The 23,001-nt window shown below is 36.5% G+C and overlaps 1 long non-coding RNA gene across 3 annotated transcripts; it reads right to left on the bottom strand.

Moving 5' to 3' along the window:
* Nucleotides 1-5,867: 5,867 nt before the first annotated feature.
* LOC134333815 (uncharacterized) lies at nt 5,868-7,826 on the bottom strand. Of its 3 annotated transcripts, none has more exons than XR_010015419.1 (4): nt 7,790-7,826; nt 6,963-7,005; nt 6,625-6,668; nt 5,868-6,451 (listed from the first exon to the last, which is right to left on the bottom strand). It is a non-coding gene; the product is annotated as an uncharacterized LOC134333815 (long non-coding RNA). The 3 variants fall into 3 exon arrangements; XR_010015420.1 differs by lacking the exon at nt 7,790-7,826 and adding an exon at nt 7,384-7,611; XR_010015418.1 differs by lacking the exon at nt 7,790-7,826 and having other exon boundaries at nt 6,963-7,043.
* Nucleotides 7,827-23,001: the final 15,175 nt, after the last annotated feature.

Below are 23,001 nucleotides of genomic sequence, written 5' to 3'. Positions count from 1 at the left end.
ATGTTAAGTAAATATTTTAAGACTTAAAACTTGGCGTAATCTTTAATTCATCACTGTCATTTGAGCCACACATCAAGTCTGTCACTATGACTTGCACAATATTGCATGCCTTTGCCCTGAGCTCAGCGATGATGACGCTAAAATGTTGGTAAATGCTTTCATCTTTTCACGCCTGGATTATTGCAGCTCTCTTTTTACTGGTCTCCCTGCTAATCTGCTAAACCGGCTTCAGTCCTTACATTCAGAGTCCTCAAATTTACTATGCGTTCTGCACACATTAATCCAATCCTCCATCGTATTTACTGGTTACTGATATCTTCCAGTATTCTATATGAAACTGGATTACTTTTAAAGTCTTTCATGGTCTCGCTCATAAGTATCTCAGTGAGCTCCTTCATCCTCACTGTCCCAACCGTTTTCTCAGATCCTCTGGCTCTCGACTTTTTGCTGTCCCACATATGAGTCTTGCATCTGTGAGTGGCAGGTCCTTCAGTTCCACTGACCCCAAACTCTGGAACTCTCTCCTACAATCCCTTTGTGACTGCTTCCACATCTCTATATTGTCAAAGGCCAAAGTGTCCATGCTTACCCCGTCCACACTCAACAGCGCCTCCGATAGACAATAGAAGAAGAATAGAAGAAGGCCGACTGGTCCAACAAAGCCTCTTTTCTCCAAGATCAGGCACCTGTGCATCAGTCACCCGAGGATGAGACACCACCAGGATGCACTGTGGAATGATACACTTTGCAACATACAGAGGTTGAAAGATCTACTAGTAATGTCCTGAAACCAGATGCCATAAGACTCCAGATGTCTTGTGGAGTCCATTGCTCAGTGGGTCACAGCTGTTTTAAAAGCATTGGTGGGTAGTCCTAATGTTTTGGCTCATCTATGTGAATCAATGAATACATAATCTACTAAAAAAAGAATTCCTAGACAACTGAAGGCTGACAATTTTTTATACTCTTTTGGGAAGAGCATCCGGATAACACACCCACTAGATGCTTGTCCTTGTGCAGACGGCCTCGTCTTACCCACGCGCTATTGCTACAATGAATTAGATCAAATCAAATATCTGTCACTGGGGGAGTGTGTATAATTAGAAGGCATTGAGACAGTCAACTAATACATGTCTAGATAATTTAATTTATATCTTGTGATAATTATCTTTGCATAAAAAATGTATGCCCACACACCCTGTTGGCTTATATGTCAAAAGAATTTGTTTCTAATAAGAGTCCTACTTCAACTATGCCAAAGGCCAAGAGATTCAGACACCCACTATGTCTGGGAGATTAAATCAGCAAGCGTTTGCCACTGTCTAATATTTAGTCACTACTTCGCTCACAATACACGCTTTTATAAAATCTGGCAGGAAGTTTGACCCTGTCACCTCTGTGCAGGCGGCATAAAATGTCTAGACTCTGTCTGTAGTGACACCAAGACAGCCAGGAAAGGATGGACATTTACAGAAAGAAGCCCAGGTTTCTTTTAATGGTAGAAAAAGCCATGGGAATATCATATGATGCTGAAGATTATACAGTCTTCGTGCACCGAAGTCCCTGGTTTACCATAGTTTCTGTACTCGTCATGTTGTTGTATATCAGGTTAGCTAGAGAACAAGGAAAAACTGAGCTGGAATGAAAAAACAACAACCATCAGACAGTAAATTATGCTGACCTACTTCACTGCCAAAGACCTGACCCGTAAGAGGAAAATACATCATATTTGTACAGTGACTGAGGGCTGTTTGAAGTTAATGAACCTTATGTTAAAGGGCAGGGGGTTTACTTCTACCCTGTTACAAAACCACAAAATATAACCATATGCCATAAACAAGAAACTGTTAGTGGGTTGTTACTACATCAATTTATTGCAAAACCACAGCCAGAAAAATAAGAATAAGTGTACTCACATACACACTAATAATCTGGTCATCTGGGTATAACCATTTGGATTTTGTAGGAAGAAACTGGAGCTCCCAGAGGAAATCCAAGCAAACACAAGAAGAACATGCAAACTTCTCACAGAAAGAAGCCGGCTGCCCAACTGCTAATTGGTTGCCTGGCATCTTTTATGGGCTATATGCCCCAAAAAACATGTTGTAGCCTAGTGGTTAAGGTACTGGACTAATAACCACAAGGTTTCTGGTTCAAGCCCCATCACTGTCAGGTTACTGCTGTTGGGCCCTTGAGCAAGGCCCTTAACCTTCAATTGCTTAGACTGTATACAGTCGCAGTAATGTAAGACGCTTTGGACAAAAGCGTCTGCTAAATGCTGAGAATATAAATGTAAACACACTGGTACAATGTATTCCAAAATAATAAATTAAAGGGACCATGTTTCAACATGTATAGGTTTAAAATATTTAAGCAAGATCATTTTCAGTTTATCTAAGCTACACTGTCTACATGCAGCTACAAATCTGACCTACAGAGACATAAACATAAAGACATTCGTATCATCAGCAGTGTGTCCTACATGCATTGTCTATGTTTTTTCCAGGCTGATTGATTCTCTGTAAAGAAAGACAGTGAGACAGACAGAGTTACCACCAGCATAACTTACACTTGACTGCTGGGTTTCTAACCTGCCTTATCTGCTGCCGACAGGACTGCTGCTCCAGGCTCCTGGATTTATTACACTGCCTTTATTAGTATTCTCTCTGATATCAATAATGGCCTTACCTTGTGTTTTCCAGTCATTCATAATTCTTGTGTGACCTTCCCAACACTAACAGCAAATAATCATATCTAAAATATATGTAAAATGCAGTGTAATATATAAAATCATATATTTTGGGAAATGTTTCTGGGAGTACATACTGTATGTAATAATTGAATGGGACTAATTATATAAGTAGTTCCTTACAGTTTATTTAAAACCCCTACAAGTAATCTGCATAGAATTAAAACCCCCACCGTGACCAAGAAGGATCGCAGACCTATCTGCTATTTCTCATGCAGGCACCTCAACTGGCCTGCAGAGGCCACAAATGCAGTAGCAATGAGAAACCCAATTGACCATTCTACCTTTCAGACACAGCCAATGGTGTCTTTGTGGGTGCCTGGCTGGTTGATAGCACATTTAAGCACCGATTGCTTTTTACAAAATGTCCTAATGTTTTTCAAAGTGGGGTTTATAGTTTCATGTAACAAATAATTATGTAATCAATGGTAATTTGAATATTTAATAAGATAAATAAGCAGCCTGTTAGCACATTTATGGTTGTCTGGTGAGGAATCTGAAGTGTTATGTTTTAAACACAATAGTTATGGATTAATGACCAGTATTTGTTGTATTGTGAACATATTTTGAATACACTTATGCTGGTTTTAATAGTTGTACTATTAGAACCAGCAATAAAACAGCATGTTAGGCATTTTTTGATGGTTAGCAGCCAGTATTGGTAGTGTTGAACTTCTTTGCTGCATTTGCCACCAACATGATTTTTTTAATGTTGTGTTTTGAACAGAAAACCAATACTGAACAGTCTAAATTAGCAATAGACCAACATCTGGAAGCAAACAACCAACATCAGCCATGAGTTAATGATTAGCAGAGTGATATTATTTAAAAAAAAAAAAAAAAAAAAAAAGGAAAAAGATCTTTAAATTTAAATTCGTTTCCTCTGTGCTTGAATTTACAGAAGATTAAAAGCTCCTGCTCAGTTTCTCACCATCAATCTTTATAAGGTACTTAAAGTTCACTTCACATTAGCACATACAAAAATATATTCAGAAGGAAAAAGAGCCTCAACGTGTGAAAGATCAAAACTTTTGAGGAAATGGCTGTGGTCACCCTTCAAAAACAGCGATGAGTGAATTATGCTTACTTTAAGTGTTAAATAATCGGGAGCTGAACTATCACACTGACTCATTATAGTGAGAGAAAACAAGAGTTAGCAGCTGCAGCGAAAGCTCAAGTAAGAGAAACAAAGAGACAGAACAAGAGAGAAACAGCAGCCAGGCAACTGTGGAATTTTGACCGCTAATTACCTCTACAGCTATGATCTCGGTCCCACAACCTTTTGTACTTTGGATGGATTTACATACACTCAGCTTTGTCTACCAGTGTGGCGTATGGCCCATCTGACAGTATGCTGTTTTTGGCCTGAACAAAAGGCTCTGTTTTGGTACCTAGTCTGTGAGAAAAGAGAAGTATTAGAACTTTACTAATGCAGCTGTACTAGTGTATAAACTTTATCTGACAGTGTGTAACTCTTACTCTGGAGTGCTAACCTTTGGTGTTCCTCAAACACCTTCAGGACTTTTACAACATGTTGACATTACACTTTAAATTTAACTGGAAAGGCTTATCACCTCAGAAATGTAGCCTAGTTGGCTGTTTAACACATAAGTGATAATATTAACAAGTTTAGAATTCTCTGTTCTACTAAAACAAAATGGCTTGTATGTATCATCTTCTAATGTATCTCTGATACTGCTGGACATTTGGTCCATTTGGTTATAATGCATATAGAGCACATTGGCATCAATAAATGTCTCCCAGACAAAATTCCCTTCTTTTGCCCTCTTTTTCAGCCCAAACTTTTTTCCAAAGCAACTTACAGTTATGTATGAAAACAATTCGAGCAACAGAGGGTTAAGAGCCTGGGCCCATGGCACAACAGTGGCAACTTGGTGGTGGTGGTTGGTGCCAATTTTCCTATGCTAGCATCCTCCAACTCCTCCCTCAACACGTGTGAAGCTGTCAGCTGCTTCTTTACACTGGCTAGTGGTGAATTCTTACAAAGAGCACCAGCACTTAAAGAGAATCAGACTATACACCATGTATTCTTCTGACACTCTTCTTCTGTTAGCGTCTCAGCCAGACAGCAGAACGAGGCCGGTGGGCTCATGCATTTCACTGCTGCATCACCCAAGTGCCCATTATATGTACTTTTTGAGAAAATGGACTGTATTTGTGTGGTCAGATGCACCTGGATAGCCCTAGTAGCCAAATAAAATTTGGCTGAAATACTAAAAAAAATGTACAAATATGTACCAACTTTTATAAATGAGAATTTATGAGAAATAAAAAACAGTTATAACTCATGTCTACACTGTAAAAAAAAAAGCGTAAAAAAACGGTATTTTTCTGGCAGCAGGGGCGCCAGAGAATGTCTGTAAAAAAACAGGAAAAAACTGTAAAATTTAAAACAGAGATAAACTGTAAAAAAACGGTAATTATATTTACCATAATTAACATCTATCACTGTAATTTTACAGGAAATTGTCCTATAATTTCATGAAATCTTCTACTTTCAACATATATTAATTGTTAGAACAGTGTCATACACCTCTAAAAAAACAGAATAATTATCTTTATAAATGATAAACAAAAGTTTAAGTACAGATAATTACTACTGTTTTCACAAAATATTTGCATATAAAACAAAAAAAACCCATGTAATTTTACTTAGCAAAAGCCCAATTTTAAATGAACTGTCAGAGGTATTGCAAAAAATATCTGTTAAATTGTCTTTTTTTATTATCTAAATACATTAATAAACTGTCAAAATAAAAGCATTTTCTTTCTCTAAAACATAAGTTAACTGTATTTTTAAATTGTTATTCTTCATTTAAAAAAATATACAAAATACAAAAATTTTAAGTAGGTTAAGATTTGTCTGCATAATACTGTGAAATTTTGCAGCTGTTACATGTTACATAGAACTTTAGAACATATATAGAACTTTATAAATGCAGTATATAAATAGCTTTTGTTAATTTCAGCTTCAAAATGGATCAAAATCCACCACAGTTCAGCTATTTTTGACCCAAATAATTTTCACACAAATAAACAGTAAGTGTAGAAACAAGGAGGTTTTAATGTTATGGCTGATCAGTGTAAAAATCAGATGTCTAACACAATACAGCATACAATAAGTGCAATCAAAATTCATTTAAATGGAAAATGTTTAACAAAGCAGCATACAGTTAAGTGAAATGTCTACAAAACATGGGCATGAAACACTTCTGAACAAATCTGAATTATGTAATTATTTAATGTACAAAAGTCAGTGCCAACATTAAAGTTTTCAGAAAGTGCAACCACAGTGGGATTCGATAAACAGAACATCACAAGTGTAATACTCAGTATGGACTACATCTCACTGAATAGCTTTATATTTAGTAATTGAGCTTTATGAGACAGTTTGTTAGCATCTAGTTCCAGAAACAGTTTTTGGAGTGCATCAAAAGTGTATCTGAATGTAGGAGGGTAACTCAAGTTCTAAATCATAAGGTTATAAATATATAAGGCATAAATCAGCCCGAACTGCAAAGGCAAGGAACACACTGCCCAGGTCTTCTAGAACCACACCACCGTCTAATACCACTCCAGTATTGGCAGGTGGGTCCATGGCTTCAGCTCCCTCAACTCTAGTCACATAGATCCCAAGAACAGTCTCCCGATCACCCGTTCAGTTGCAGCCATATCACCATCCTACAATGGAACAGAGGGGGAAAATCACTTTCTTAAACTTAACAGTACACAAATTTCCATTTAGGACTTAACATATCTGACATCTCACTTCAACCTATATTTTAACTCAGACGTACACTGGCCCGAAAAGATGGGGTGGTTGCTGTAACAATTCAGAGGAAACTTGTGCTTACCTTCACCCTCCTAGCGCTGATGGTATTGCGTGATTGGAGGAATCCTAAATTGTAGATGAAATTGGATACTATTAAAATTATATATAAATAAAAAATTACTAAAGAAAACTAAAGGAAATCAAAATCAGCAAGACAAATATTTATAAAGAAATTACCAGCTTAAAAAATAAAATAGACATAAAATACATAAAACTAAAAAGTAAAAGAACCAAACAGAATAAATAATAAGAATTTCCACATTTTTTCTTCTTCACTTAATCTAAACTTAACTTCAGTTAGTTCAGTCAAAAGTAGCTCAATATTCTTCAATTTAGCATAAAATGTAGAAAAAAAATTACCAGTAAAAGGTCAGTCCAACTGCAAATACACATTTCCAACCATCTGTAAACAGAAGATACAAGACATCAGTTGTTTTGTTGTAAATAACTAAAATATTATTTCTATAGTAAAGACTTTAACATTACAAATTCATTGATTATCCAATACTGTTCACATGTGTGTGCTTTCGAGGATAACAGTCACAAAACTCAGGTTTGTAATGATACTAACGTTACAGAATCACTTTGTTTTTAAGTTTGTGCAGAACGTGAGCGCCAAACGAAAAGCCTGAAGTTCCCCTCAGGCTCGAGCTGCCTGCTCACATCTTAGCTAGCTAGGTTGTGTGTCCATGTTTTTTAATGCACTGGCACAGCAAATATTACACATCTTTTTATTTTCTTCTAATATACTTCTGCATTAAGTAATTTAAGCCATTTTTACCTTTCGGGAAAGAATCTTACTGCCACAAGTTGAGAATACTGGCTGTTGAACTTGACTAGCTTAGCACTAGCTAGCACCACGGCAGTGCAACGTTATCACACACAGCGCAACCGGACTTAATATACAGTCAGCCAACAGCAATCTATTAAAATCTGCCTCAAGACTTCAATATTATTCACAGAATCCCTGGAAAGATGTTAATAAATAAATCACTATAAGCAGGTCCGGCGTTAGCATTAGCACGCGCGAATTAGCGTTAGCATTTTTAAACAAATAAAGCATGTACAGCAATAAAACTTGAATATTATTCAACTAAAGAGCTATATTAAACAATATAATAGGATAAACATCATGATTAGCATGCAATTAGACATATGGAAAAAGATTTTGTAAAGCTTCACATTACCTGAGATGCCATTGAAACACAATGTGCCTTCACGATGTATTGCGCAATCCCTGGTGCGTCATATCCGGTTTCACCTGATAAACTTATTGCATTAAGTAGTTCCAGGCAAATAAAGCAACTAAGTTAAGTTAACTAATAAACACAACGCAGTCATGTTTAAATCTAAAATGTAATTGATTTGTGTCACACCAGCATATATTCTTTATGCAAAACCAACAGGCACTCAAAAGTGTGTAACTGGTAAATTAGAGCATCATTTTATATCTGTGGTGCTCTGGTTGGAATGTGCACCCAACATGTTGCACAGATGAACTGTAATACATTTTTCCTGTGAATGTGGGGATGGGTAAATTATGCTTGATTTAAATATTATAAATGTGAGAATAAATCACAGTTAATAACATTTTAAATTTGACTATGGTTTTACACAGTTTGTATAAATGCACTTATTTAACAATTCAATCTTTAAATTAATACAAATGCATAAATAAAGTAAAAGTTAAAATCTGTTTAAATTGTATTGTTGCCTGTCTAATAAGGTAGGCAATACCTTTGTTTTTCCAATTTATGTATGTAAAGTAGTGGTTAAGAAATGCAAAATTACTAAATATTTCTTTCTTTGCTCACATATTTTTTTTGCTATTGTACATTTTTAAATGCATTATTAACAGTATTTTTATTTATTTGACAGTGATATATCGGTATAACAAAAGTTTTTTTTTTTGAAAATTACAGAAGATTCTGCTATTTTTGTCAATGAAGATTACTTTATTTTTACAGTTAGTTTTGTTAAAAGTGTCATCTAAAAACTGTTAAAAAACAGATTTTTTATGTATTTCATTTATACAGATTTTTTATGGTAAATCACATGACACTTTTCAATATACAGTTTATTCTTGTAATTTTACCAAAAAATTCTGTCTTTTATAAATACAGGGAAAAACTGTAAAAATGTACTGGGAAAACCTGTAAAAAAATGTTTATTTTTTACAGTGTACATAAACATGTATATTTACCTATTTAAATGAATTTGGAGTAGCATCCTGTCGATGCTCTTAAAATGGTAAACAATGACACTGTTTCATAACACTTATGTAGCTTATGCGACAGGAAGTTCTATGGTGTATTTACAGGAAATTTCACAGGTGTCACAATAAACTCTTCATTAAAATTCAGGGGTCTGACATTGTTTTTTATTTATGCAAGAATGAACCATTCAGTGTTGGGAGCAACATCACTGGGTTACCAAGGAGGCAACCTGTTCCTCCAACATCAGCTTGTTAAACATAGTCAGGTTAAGAAGCCTTTAGAGCTTACATCTATGGACTGGATTACATATTTTTAGACAGTGACTGTATACAAGGTTCAAGAAACACGTTGTTCACCTGCTGTTCACCCCCACACACAAATCATAATAAGTACATGATGTAAATACTCAGTCACTTCAATAAAAGCTGCATATAAATCAAGACACATCACAGATCCATTACGACAGGTTTTTAATGTATACACCCACAGACAATAAAAACTATCTACATTTCACTGATATGTCTGTCTGGACTGCTGTAGATAAACTGCTGCTCTGTGGGATATTTAATATTTATTCACCTGCTACGATAAGAGGAAATGCATTCTTATTTTTTCATGGTAACAAACTTTGAAGCTCACACTTGTATTTCAGTCCTGATGTGTCTTTTGGTCCCGTCCCCTTCACTTCTTATTAACACAGTGGTACCTTGAAACTCGACATCAATTGGTTCTGGGACCAGCATCGAGTTTTAAAGGCGTTGAGTTTCAAGGTATTTTTTAAACCTGGTAATGCGTTCCATGGTCCCGTAGAACTGCATATATTTTAGGCTAATGTGAAATAATGAGGTTGTTTTTTGACACATACACTAAAAATAACACAAATGTAATATGAAAAACATGGAAATACAATTAAAAAACAGTTAAAAATCAATATAAAATATAAAAAAAAATCGTAAAGATGCTTGATCTTGGAGTACTGTATTCCATTCAGTTAAGGCACATTCATATGAGAAGTGACAAAACTGCTTTTACACTGGCTGTGTCGTTATTTCCTATGGAGTGTGGCAGTGCACGAAACGTGACTAATTGCACTAAAACGAGCGAGGAATTTTATTAGTTGAGAGATTACAGCTAAAATCCAGCTAAACACAGATACATGTGGATGCTTTCTGAGTGAATTTGACTGTAATTCCACACAAATGCAGATTCGTCTCATATGCGCACTTTGATGATGTTTTACCACACCGCTTAAGCCAAGTGCTGAGCGGCAGTTCTGTGCTGCACCCGTGCCCTGAAGGACTGGTGTTTTGTTTCAAAATGTACCTGTATAAAGCTGAAATTAAAACAAACCCTCCTGAACTTGGTAACCTTAAATCAAATGTAATCAGTGACTATGCACAAAACTACACATGCAAGTGTTATTAAACTACAATTATTTTTCTCAGTTTGTCCTTTTAAGAATAGATGGAATAGATGTTTAGTTAAGTACTTGTATTTCAGTGCTGCCCACTGCGAACACTAGAAGTCTTTGTGTTTATTAGTTCTGTATTAAATTAATTCTTAGAAAGAGGAAAGTCCAGCTGTTTCCAACAGCTAGCCACCAGCCCACAGCAGGCCCCCTGGGAAACAACCCTCCCAAATGAAACATCTCACTCTTCATAAATATCCTCACAGCACTCGACAAATTAGTCAGACATCTGACTGGGAAAACATGCTGACTTTACCCAGCCCTCTATTAGGCAGAGGAGTTACAGTAATTACAAAAACATAAGTCATGCACGACGGTTTAAAAGTCGACATTAAGCACTGTGAGATATGACGAAAACTTATAAAGGAAAAAATGAACAGGGATCAAAATGTTGTTCTGTATTTGCACTAACTTGACTTGAGTTTTTACTGTATTTAACAAATTGTTGAAGGAGCTTTTCACCAAGCAGACTTTTTCTCTGTGAGTTTTATGTGTCCCGGAGACATTTTTGGAAGTAAATCTTTCTAGCTTGACTTACAGAAGGAAACTCAGCTTTGTAATTGCTTTCCCATTCTCTCTCAGCCATAATTTAAATGTAACAAGATGACTGAGAATGAAATTTAATGACCCTGTGTGCCAAAGATAACATTTTTCTTAATATTTAAAATTTTCTTTTTGAATAATTTTATTCAATTTCCACATTGCATTGTCACAGCTGCCAAAGTGACGTTAATATGACTGCCTTAGTAATAATCAGCACATAGTCCTGGTCTAGTCTTGCTGGTCTTATCATGATAGACATAGATGTTCGAGCATAGATGCTTACTGTTTTTATACTGTTCCTGTTTTTTCTGACTCTGGGTTGTATAATTAGGAGTGAACCTTATTTAATTTGTCTCTAAACAAATTAGGTGCCTTATTTCACAAAAATTCCTTTCAAAATATTGTAAAAAAAAAAAAAAACCTTTCCAAAAGAGAGAAGACAGTTACTGATCCAAGGCTGGAGGAATGGTGTGAGAGGTTTGCCAAGTCTTAATGGATTGGTATGTCCAATAACCTCATGGTCCAGTTTTTACATACTTTTACCAATATAGTGTTTTTGTGGATACACTGTATACTACATAGTAATAATACAGTATAAGGCACAGCTGAGACCTTGGTTTAAGTTGGGCTAGCAAAGCGACGTTAATATAACTGACTTAGTAATATTTAGTACAAATTCCTGGTCTAGTCTTGCTGGTATTGTCATGATAGCCATAGCTGTTCCAACAGACATGGGAAGTACATTCCACCACCTGGTTGCTTGTACAGAGAAGTGCTAATGCCTGTTTTCCTTGAGTTCCAGGTAAAGGATCAGGATGAGCCACACTTGTGGCAGGATTGGTTAGATTAAAAACCAGACTGTCTGATTTTGGACATGGAGTGCAATAGCCTAGCCTCAAAATGACAAATCTAAGTAGAGAAATGGTCTCTGAAATGGCCTCAAAAAAGTCATTCTAATTGAATTTAAAACTATAAGGACCTGAAGGTGGTGATCAATAGCATTACTAAACTCGCTTGTCTGTGAACAGTGTCCCCAATGTTCCAGCAGACCATTGTTCTGTGTTCTGTTTGATGGGTGCAGTGAAAGCAACCTTTTTCTGCTTCAGCTGTATATATTTTATAACATATGGAAAATCAAAACTAACACATTTGACTGTAAAACAACCTCTTCGTGCCTCACATATGCACTTTGAAATGTCACAATGACTTTGTTCACCAACATTTTTGCTTTCTTAGGAAAACATATACTGATCTAGGTTTCTGCCCATAATTCAATAAAGCAGCTTTTGTCATGTATGAACCCAACGCTCTGTGAACAGATTGATGTGGCTTTAACCATTAACAAATGCCTATTTATCTGAATCGTTCAACAGCAATGAAATGTAAAAGTACAATATACAGCTAAAACTTGAATCGCATTCCAATGAGTTTAAATACAATAACAACCCCAGCTTTAGTACATCTGCAACAATCATGTTTGTCTGAATGTGTTTTTCTGCCTCCTGCTAATAACTGCTGATTAAGTTAAGTGAATTATCCTTCTTAGATAAAGAGAATCTTATAAGTAAGAGTCTTGTTTTTCAGTTCATTCATCCTGTGGGCACTAACAGGCAGAAAATCTGTTTACCATTATCATGCAACACATACAGCCATTGTTATCTGGACCATGTGACATAGCCACACTTACTTTGGTGAATCATTAGACAAAATTAGTCATAGCTAGGAAGCCACATAATTTATCTGAATCAATATGGTCAGGGTTAATAAATGTCTAATGTAAACACACAGAAATACAACCCCAACTCAGAAAAAGTTGGGACAGTATGGTAAATGTATAATGGTAAATGTATATTTTGTTGCAGATAGTATGAACACAGTCTAGTCAACTTAGTTTCATTTGTTAATATACATCCATTCTTGGATTTTAAACCTTATACACATTCCAAACAAGTTGGGACGGTACAGCATTTACCATGATTTACCACCTTTATTTGCATTTTCCATAGTGTCCCAACTTTTTTTTTCTAATTTGGGGTTGTATACTTAGAAATGAAGCTTATTTAATTTGTCTCTAACCAAGAGACACCTTATTTCACAAATTCTAATGGGCAAAATTCCCTTTTTAAAATATAGTAAAAAACCTTTCCAAAGAAGAGAAGACAGTTACTGATGCAAGGCTGAGGGGATGGGAGTGTGAGAAGTATGGCAACTCCATATTAATGGACTGGGAGGTCTAACAACTTTTTACCAATATAGTGTTTATATGGATATAGTGTATACTACATAGTAATAATAGAAGGACACTGGAGCATAAGATGTAAATGTTTATATGGAACAACCTATTCCAAAACCAAGTTTTAATAGTCCAGTGGTAATGTGCTTTACAACAGGGTTTTTTCACTGTAAACATCATGGACAAAATTTGGGTCACTTGATTTTAAGCTAGTCAGGAAAACTCAACACATGAATGTCCCAGTGACCAGCTATTGAGCTAGAATTGCTTCCAAAAAGAAGTTTGTAACTTGGTGATGAGTTACACACAGTCATCATATGCAATCAATACCACTCAATAGTTTTGTCTGAGAGGTTGTAATCCAGCACTTAAAGGTAGAAATTTGACCTAGTATGATTTACTCTGCTGCTTGCATTTGTCTATGGATACTTAAAGTATGAATGCTTGTTTTAGCCACCTGTTTACAATAAATGTGGCTAAAATAGCTGAACCTACCATTTAGAACATGTAGACATAGTTTCGGCCACGTAGTGACAGTGTAAATTGATCATGGCAGTGTGAAAGGTTATTATAGGTTGAAATAGCCTTAAAGAGGTCAGAGGCTGGTGAATAACCTTTAGTAACCCAGTTGCGATAACTGTGTCATATACAGGAGCATTGTAAATTAGGGAGAAGTACATAGGAAGCCAGCATGCCTTTGTTGATTAAACATTACAAAGAGCGGTTTGTGACCCAGGATGATTTTATTGTGATCTGTTTATGAGAGAGTTACTGTCGGACAGTTCTAAACATTACAGCAGCTAAAGTAAAAAGAACTGCACAACAACTGCACAACAACTGAATTACAAAATTCATTATGGAGTTCTTGCTAAGTGTTTGGATCTTTCTGTGATCAGATGACCCTTAATAAACAATCTAAATCTATTCTAATCTAATTATAAAACAATCTAAGAGCAATATTGCTTTTCTGTCTGTTTCATCACAGATACACATATGGTCAAAATTATGTGGACACCTTATTGTAATTCTTTTGAACATTTCTTTCCAAAGCTATGACCATTAATATAGAGTCTTAACATGCTTTGAGGCTATAACAGCCCCCATTTAGATTCTGCCCCTATTTAGTAAAAAAAATACCAATATAGTGTTTATATGGATATAGTGTATACTACATAGTAATAATAGAAGGACACTGGAGCATAAGATGTAAATGTTTATATGGAACAACCTATTCCAAAACCAAGTTTTAATAGTCCAGTGGTAATGTGCTTTACAACAGGGTTTTTTCACTGTAAACATCATGGACAAAATTTGGGTCACTTGATTTTAAGCTAGTCAGGAAAACTCAACACATGAATGTCCCAGTGACCAGCTATTGAGCTAGAATTGCTTCCAAAAAGAAGTTTGTAACTTGGTGATGAGTTACACACAGTCATCATATGCAATCAATACCACTCAATAGTTTTGTCTGAGAGGTTGTAATCCAGCACTTAAAGGTAGAAATTTTGACCTAGTATGATTTACTCTGCTGCTTGCATTTGTCTATGGATACTTAAAGTATGAATGCTTGTTTTAGCCACCTGTTTACAATAAATGTGGCTAAAATAGCTGAACCTACCATTTAGAACATGTAGACATAGTTTCGGCCACGTAGTGACAGTGTAAATTGATCATGGCAGTGTGAAAGGTTATTATAGGTTGAAATAGCCTTAAAGAGGTCAGAGGCTGGTGAATAACCTTTAGTAACCCAGTTGCGATAACTGTGTCATATACAGGAGCATTGTAAATTAGGGAGAAGTACATAGGAAGCCAGCATGCCTTTGTTGATTAAACATTACAAAGAGCGGTTTGTGACCCAGGATGATTTTATTGTGATCTGTTTATGAGAGAGTTACTGTCGGACAGTTCTAAACATTACAGCAGCTAAAGTAAAAAGAACTGCACAACAACTGCACAACAACCTAACTGAATTACAAAATTCATTATGGAGTTCTTGCTAAGTGTTTGGATCTTTCTGTGATCAGATGACCCTTAATAAACAATCTAAATCTATTCTAATCTAATTATAAAACAATCTAAGAGCAATATTGCTTTTCTGTCTGTTTCATCACAGATACACATATGGTCAAAATTATGTGGACACCTTATTGTAATTCTTTTGAACATTTCTTTCCAAAGCTATGACCATTAATATAGAGTCTTAACATGCTTTGAGGCTATAACAGCCCCCATTTAGATTCTGCCCCTATTTAGTAAAAAAAAAAAAAACATACATTTAGTTAGACACTGGTTTTAAGTGTTTGGATGGAATTCTTTCCTTATGGTTTTTTTGCCGAGCTCAGGAGAAAACACAGACAGAGTACCAAAAATCTACAATGAAAGCTGGCAGCTGTTGAACAAAGGTGTGAATACTTTCAGGATGATGAAGTAACAGAATAATCAAAGGGGCAGTAGGAAGTTCCAGGGTGTGATGGTTACAATATAACTCAACTATAAAGTTGACCAAACATACAAAGAAATAAAGATATTCTAACACTGATGTTGGGCTAGAATGCCTGGCTTGCCATTACCTTAAAAATGTTCAGTTGGGTTGAAGTCAGGGATCTGTGTTTGTATTTACAGATTTCAAATGAGTGTAATGAGTGTAAGTGTGAATAATTAACAGGGGTGCCCACATACTTTTGGCCATATACGTAGTTTAAGCAGGCAATTTCCAAGAGCCATGTACTGGCCAAAACTTTACTTCTGTAGGTCCAAAAATGTACCTTGTATATATTGTACTCATTTTGGTCTACATTGTGTATACTGTATTATTTTTCCCTTGTGTTCTGTGTTGCATCCTGGTCTTGAACGAACGTCCTTTAATTTCAATATGTACAAAAAAAGCCTCTTGGACATTTTACTAAATCTATTCAACCCTGTTTCCTTTGCATAGCTTCTTTTAAACCTGACACTGCTCTGAGTCAATCTAATAGACTTTTGAAGTTCAGTGACCATGAGTAGTCTTAGCCAGACTAAGTTATGTCATAATATAAGAGCTTTATGGCTCTTAGCACCACCTGACACGGCTATCATAGTTTATGAGCAGCAGTATCAAAATTACAGTACAGCAATTACACAGCAACCACAATAATTTTGTGGAATTTAATAAAGTACCACTGAGGGAAAGATCACATTACATAAGATCTGGGATTCACTAACTTATGATCAAATTGTATCCTGAAAACACACCAAGTGTGACATATTCGGCACATTAACCTTACTGATGAATTACTGGTGCATAACATTAAATATAGCCATGCTATCACATATACAAACACTGACTATGAGTATGTGATTATATGATATATGATATTACTGAGCCGAGTAACTCATAGTATGGCACTGAACAAGGATGTCACCTTTTTACAAATTTTATACATATTTGCCCACCTAAAGCTGTCAAATTCAACTGTAAGTGTTGTGGCACTATATGGGCAAATGTCTGTTGACAGACCTCCTTATTATTCATTCATTTATTTATTGTTTGTTTCAGCACTGCTTTATCCTGGTCACAGAGCCTGGACCTCAACCCTCAACCTTCTCAACCTTCTCAATTCCCTCACAGAAGATTGGAGGCTATAGCATTATGCACCCTCATAGCATGATGCTACCACCACCACGTTTTTTGCCGGACATAGTGCTTGCTGTTCTGTCCAAAAAGTTCAATTTTCATCTTATCACACCAGAGAATCTTTTTCATCATGTCGTCCTTAAATGCTAATTAGCTAACTCCGAGTGAGCCATCATATGCTTTTTACCTAGCAGTGGCTTCCATCTTTCTACTCTGCCATAAAGGCCTGATTTATGGAGTGCATCCAACAGGTCTTCTCATGTCTGTATGGGAAGTACGAGGTTGTTCAATCCTTCATCCATTTGAAAATTATGATGGCCAAATTAAATACTGTTTTATATCCTTGCCCTGATTTATGCCTTGGCACAATTTGATTGTGGAGATCCACAGTCAGTTCTTCAGACTTCATGGCTTTGTTTTCGTGTGACAATGCAAAGGTCCAATAACATTGACATCTATTTGTGCACATGATTTCTACACATGACAAAGGAAACCAGTTAATAATCCACCAATAAAATACACATTGTATCTCTCTGAGGTGCTGAACACTGTGTACCCTTTTTAACAAGAGACGTGTTTTATGTCTGTCTATGCTGAATGATCTTTATCTATTGTGAATAAAAGTAATGCAATAATTAATCTGTGATATGTTCTTATCTTGTAAACGGACTATTAAAGTTATGCATATATACGGTGAATTTTACATCTAGGGGTTCAAAAACTATTTACCCTTTAGATCATACTTTAAATGCTCTAATTATTTTGCTAAACAATTATGTACAATGCCACTCTGGTGCTACCCAGTACTTGCAACATGAACCTGACAGGCAGATATAAAGGCCCTTTTTTTAAAAGGAGGATCCACCAAAGGCTCAGTTATTTCTGGAACTTTCTGTTCAGCTTATAACCCAAGGGGAACTGTTAGCTTACAGACCAAAGAAAGTAGTCTGGCTGTATACTTGATTTATTTGAACTTATTAGCAGTGGGTGTATCTGCAATAGCTTAAGCCTGTAATTAGAAAAAGAAGTCTGCATACTTTTGTCCCCGCTGTGTATAACAGAGCCCTAAAGGCAGTTTTTATTATACACTAGTATTTAATGTGAATTTAGAAGAACACCCTGGTTGGGACACACAAACCTATCAACCTGTACAGACATCCAACGGGCACAGTTGGTCATGCCTGAGGGAGATAGGTCTATCAGACTGACCTTAGCTGTGGCCTCTATTGCCTGGTCCAGGCACCTGTACGGGAGATGGATGATTCACAGACAGCAGTGCGTGACTGTCTGTACGTGATACAGGTCTCTGAAATGGCCAGCGGCTGCACACAGGAAAAGTTGTTTTAAACTGCAGCAATGCAAAAATCATTCCAGGTACTTTTGTTTTCCCTGTGGTTTTGTGGTATTAGTGTGTGATCAGATACACATGAAACATGGTAGACATAACATAACTAAAGTACCAATAATAATTCTAATAGGTTTCCAGAGAAAATATACACTATCAGTATTACTATGCAATATATATTATTCTCTCTGATAAAGTGGTCCCATAATTACCTACTGGCCTTAGACATACAGTCATTTATAAGTCAATGACTTTTATTTTATTTTTTTTCCTAAGCACATTGGGCATTAAATTAAGTGCTAACTCCTACAGTCTGTAGATATTCTTTTTATTCTCATTGCTTAGATTAAAAGCAAGAATTTGGCTAGCTCCTAGACAATCATACTCAAAGGCTTAGGAGCTGTAATTGGGCTCAGATTACATCAAAGATAAGGTCTTAACCATGAAAAATATATTTCATCCCTGCCCTGCTTAGCGAGAGCTTTGCAGACTGATACATTCCCCATCTGCACAACATTATGGATTTATATTGCTTTATTACCACTGGTGTGCTTCATAAAGTTGTAGTAAAAGCCAGTCTGAGTTAAGACCAAGACAAAACCGAGACTAATACCGATCCTGTACAGAACTAGAGAGTGTAAGACCTTGATTTAAAACACAGCTCTTATGATAGACTCTACTATATATTTAACGTAGTGATCCACTACAGATGAACATCTACACTAACACTGTGAACAGTACCAGTGGTTCTCAACCAAGCAGATGTGGCCCACTAAAGGGCTTCAGACGGCTCCCAGGTGGTGCAAGAGAATATATTCTTACTGCTTAGAATTTGAACACAGTAACAATAATGAGTAAGACCAATTCTTTGTTGAAAGGACCATGTCAACAGTGCTGAATCATGTAATTGCAGCAGATTTGTCCTCCGTTTTACCACATCTCAAAGGTTTAATTAAACTGGATCTAGATCTGGTGAACAGCAAGGTTATTAACGTTCACAGAACTCATTGTCATGGTTATTAAACCATTTTTTTTTTTTACTTTATCATGCTATTAGGCACCAATATAAAATAGTGAACTGTGGTAATAAAGGGATGCACATGATCAGCAGCAATGCTCAGGCTGTGGCATTTCAACACTGCTTGACTGACAGTAGAAAAATCTCTACACCAATAGGCATTTTTGCTGTTTATGCCAAATTCTGACCACACCATCTGCTTGTAGCAGCCAAAACTGAGATTTATCACATGAATCAACGTCTTTTAAATGAGTAGATGCCCTCTGTAGCCTTAGATGTGTTCTACTCATTCAAGTATTCACTAATTGAATTAGAGTTTGATGAGTTCTGCATATTTAGATGCTTGTTTGCTCATCACAGCTGTAAAGAGTAATAATTTATGTTATGTAGATGTAGTCTTCTTGTCAGCTCATTCCTGTTTTCCTATCTGGAACTTTCTCATTACCAATAAGTGTATGCTCAAAAATGAACGTTCACTAGATGTCTTTTGGTTTTCACATGACTTATGTAAGGTTGTGTGTAAAAATTTCAAGAGATCAGCAGATTGTTCTCAATCCAGCACCGTCTGGCAACAACAACCATATTATGCCATTTTTTTCCATTCGGATGTTTGATGTGAACATTTATTGAAGCTCTTGACTGATGTCTGTATAATATTACGCATTGCATGCTGCCACATGACTGGCTAATAGTAAACAGCAGATGTACGGGTGTTTCTAATAAAATGGCTAGTGAGTGCGTGTTTACTAAGAGATAAAATGTGCAAAATTGTTCAATGTAAACATGATACCCTTTTTAGCCATCGTATGGCGCCCCTGGAGCAGAGAGGGTTAAGGGCCTTGCTCAAGGACCCAACAGTGGCTGCATAGCAGAGCCTGGATTTGAACCGCCAATCTTCCAGTTGATAGTCCAAAGCTCTACCCACTAGGCTACCACTGTCCCTTATTTATTTATAATACTAAGGCAGTGGACCCTTGAGCGAGACCTTTAACCCTCAGTTGTTTGGATTGTAATCCCAGGTCTTTTGTATTCTGTAGTCACAAAAACATTTTGCTCTTGGGTCAGAAATTGGTTTTACCAGCCAGACTTATGACATGACGCTCAGACTTGCTTCGACTCAGCATACAATTTCTTCAATTCCAGACTGAGCCTAAATTTAGCCTCCTGCTCCTCCTGAGCACAGCTGACTGTAGGAAATGCACTTCACCAATTAACACACCCCTAAACATGTGACCCAGCCCTGCCAGTGTCTTCATGCCCGTTTTTCAAAACTGATCAGCATGGCTAAATTACAGTGTGTGGTCAAGGCTATGAAAAAAGCAGAAGCAAGAAAAATTGCTTGTTGTGGTGTCTGGCTGGGGGCTTGTGATGTCTAGCCAACGGGGTGAGCTGTGAACCACAGAGGCCTGCAAATAATTTCTCCACTGGAAGTGGCCTGCTCACATAGGCTCCAGGGGCTGGCCACTCCCTCGTGTTCTCGCCCACATGGTTTTAATCTCTGTTCACAAACACAGACCAAAGGACACTTAGAATGTGCATTTGACAAGCATGGGATATACTTAACCGAGCCTGAAGTGTTTTTAAACAATAGAATAAAAAATATTAAGCACGGGGCTCCCACTTTTAGCAGGGGTTAGGGGACATGTGAGGATATTCACAGAGCAGCGGCCTGGCTGTGTGAATGCAGTCTGTATGTAAAAGGCAAAGTAAAGTTCACTTAATGTCACTGTTAGACGTTTTTACACTGACCATAATTCTAGTTCACTTCAGCAATATGACATAGTTCATGTGCTCACCTTTGTACATCAGCACACTTGCAAAGTCATAAGACTAAAATAGGTAAACTTGTTTGTCTAGGTCACACAATTTTTACCATGTCTTTACAGAGCTGGAAATTGTACCGGTGTTGCCAACAATTTTATGTAGACATTATGTAAATCTACCCAGTTATGTAACCCCATCAAAGACAAAAAAAAATTTTTGCATAAAATGTTTTATCACCAGTTATTATAATGCCTTCCGCTTCTACTTGTCACAGATGGACAATAGCTAGTATAAGAGCTCTAAAGTGTAATGTCTCAGTCATATTCGGTCAAGTCAAGTCCAGTCAAGTCAAGTCAAATGTATTTGTGCACTTTTACAATAGATATTATTAGAATCTGTAAATTTACAGATTCTAGAGCCAAAAACCCTGATTAGCAGGTCAAGGGAAACTTTGGCAAGTAAAAATCCCTAATTATTACAAGCAAAAAACCTTAAGAGGACCCATCTCCTCCTGAATCTGAATGTGTTGGGTGTTAAAAGTCCTGCATGTTTATGACTCCATGTAGGAATCTGCCACTAGCTGGTAAAAAGAAGAGCAAGATGGGTTTACACATTAGGCATTGGTTGACAGTGTAGAAGGGGGACTTGATACACTATACACTATACAGTATGCCATATGCAGTATGTGGCACAGCCAAAAATGTAAAAGTCACCCACAAATTACTAGCTAATCATATCTTCAATAGGCTAACATTGGTTACAGGTAGAAATTGGTGGGATTACAATATCATATAGTTACATCAAGGTAAATAAGATTTTACACTCTTTTTAAAACATCTGATCTGCATATACATACTTTATCAACTGCTTTATCCTGTTTATAGTCACGGCAGGTCCGGTTCTAACTGGAAATACCGGGTGCAAGGCAGAAATACCGTAGACAGGGCGCCAATCTATCGCAGGGCTTCGATCATCGCTCTTTCACTCAGGCTTAGCCAATCATGTCTGAATAGACATACCAATAGCACCACTGGGATTTGAACCTGGATCTTTCTGTGGGCTAGCCTAATAGATAACTGTGAAGCCCAATTATTGTGTGATTTTTTATACTATTATATTTGTTTTCTAGCTATTTAAATAGTTTACTACCTTAATTTATATAGTATGATCAGTGTTTTTAAATAGTATAATAATTTTGTTATAGATTTGTTCATTTCTTTATTATTCATACATTTATTTATTATACATATTATATTATTATTAATTATATTGGTTTTTAGCTATGGAACCCTGTTATGGGTGTACCCTCCAAGTCCTATCTGTTAAACAGCAATTTTTAAAAACACATGTACATTTTGGTTTTACTACAGTAGTTCTTGGTTTGAGTGGAAAAATATAAAGCTTTATGTTTTTGGAAAAATATAAAGCTTATTTTTGTCTGTGTTTCTTAGCATGGTGTGTCACCTTACATTTATAACCCAGATTACTGTTTATATCCTGAGGTAAGGTCATAGAATTGATTTTGTTAATGCAGCGGATCCACACGTCAAACAAATTCCACAGAAATAAAAAATGCTAAACACCTCTTGCAGCTGACATGTATACGGAAACAGGTGCTCTACATGTTTCCACCACTGAATTATTTCTAAGAATATCCAAGACTGACATGAAAGTGTTGGATGAGGAGGTGCTGATGAGAGATGATGTAATCAGACTGGTGTTACTTTGCTAGGAGATTGAATCAGTCTCAAGTGCTTTAATGATTCAGACGTAGACTGTGCAGCAGTTTTAGTCGTCTGGACCACAACCTCCAGCCACCTGTTTCATCACCCTGACCTCAGTCCTCCCCCACTTTTTATGCATGATGGAGGACTGAAGTAATTACAGCTGCTAAATATGATGAATAGAATGCCTAATTAAGCAGGACACTTAAACAAACTGACCCTTCATTAATCAGTCTTGCTTGCCATTTTCTGCTTTGCAAAAGCTTCTGGCAGCCATTTGTAGCAATTACACTCTTTTCCATGACTTGCCTACTTCTCAGAAGTGTACCTCCTGTCCTCTTCTGGGTGGTACACCAGCGATGCCCTCCAGTTAGGCACACATATGGACATAATTATCCCCCTACACTTGCTGCTTGCTGGATTGTGTACAGAACACTTGAGCTGTATAAAAAGAGAATTAATAGAAAATAACAAT

The sequence above is a fragment of the Trichomycterus rosablanca genome, chromosome 19 (genome assembly GCF_030014385.1).
Source record: "Trichomycterus rosablanca isolate fTriRos1 chromosome 19, fTriRos1.hap1, whole genome shotgun sequence".
In the NCBI taxonomy this organism is placed as follows: domain Eukaryota; kingdom Metazoa; phylum Chordata; class Actinopteri; order Siluriformes; family Trichomycteridae; genus Trichomycterus; species Trichomycterus rosablanca.
This window is presented reverse-complemented; position numbering and strand designations above follow the sequence as displayed.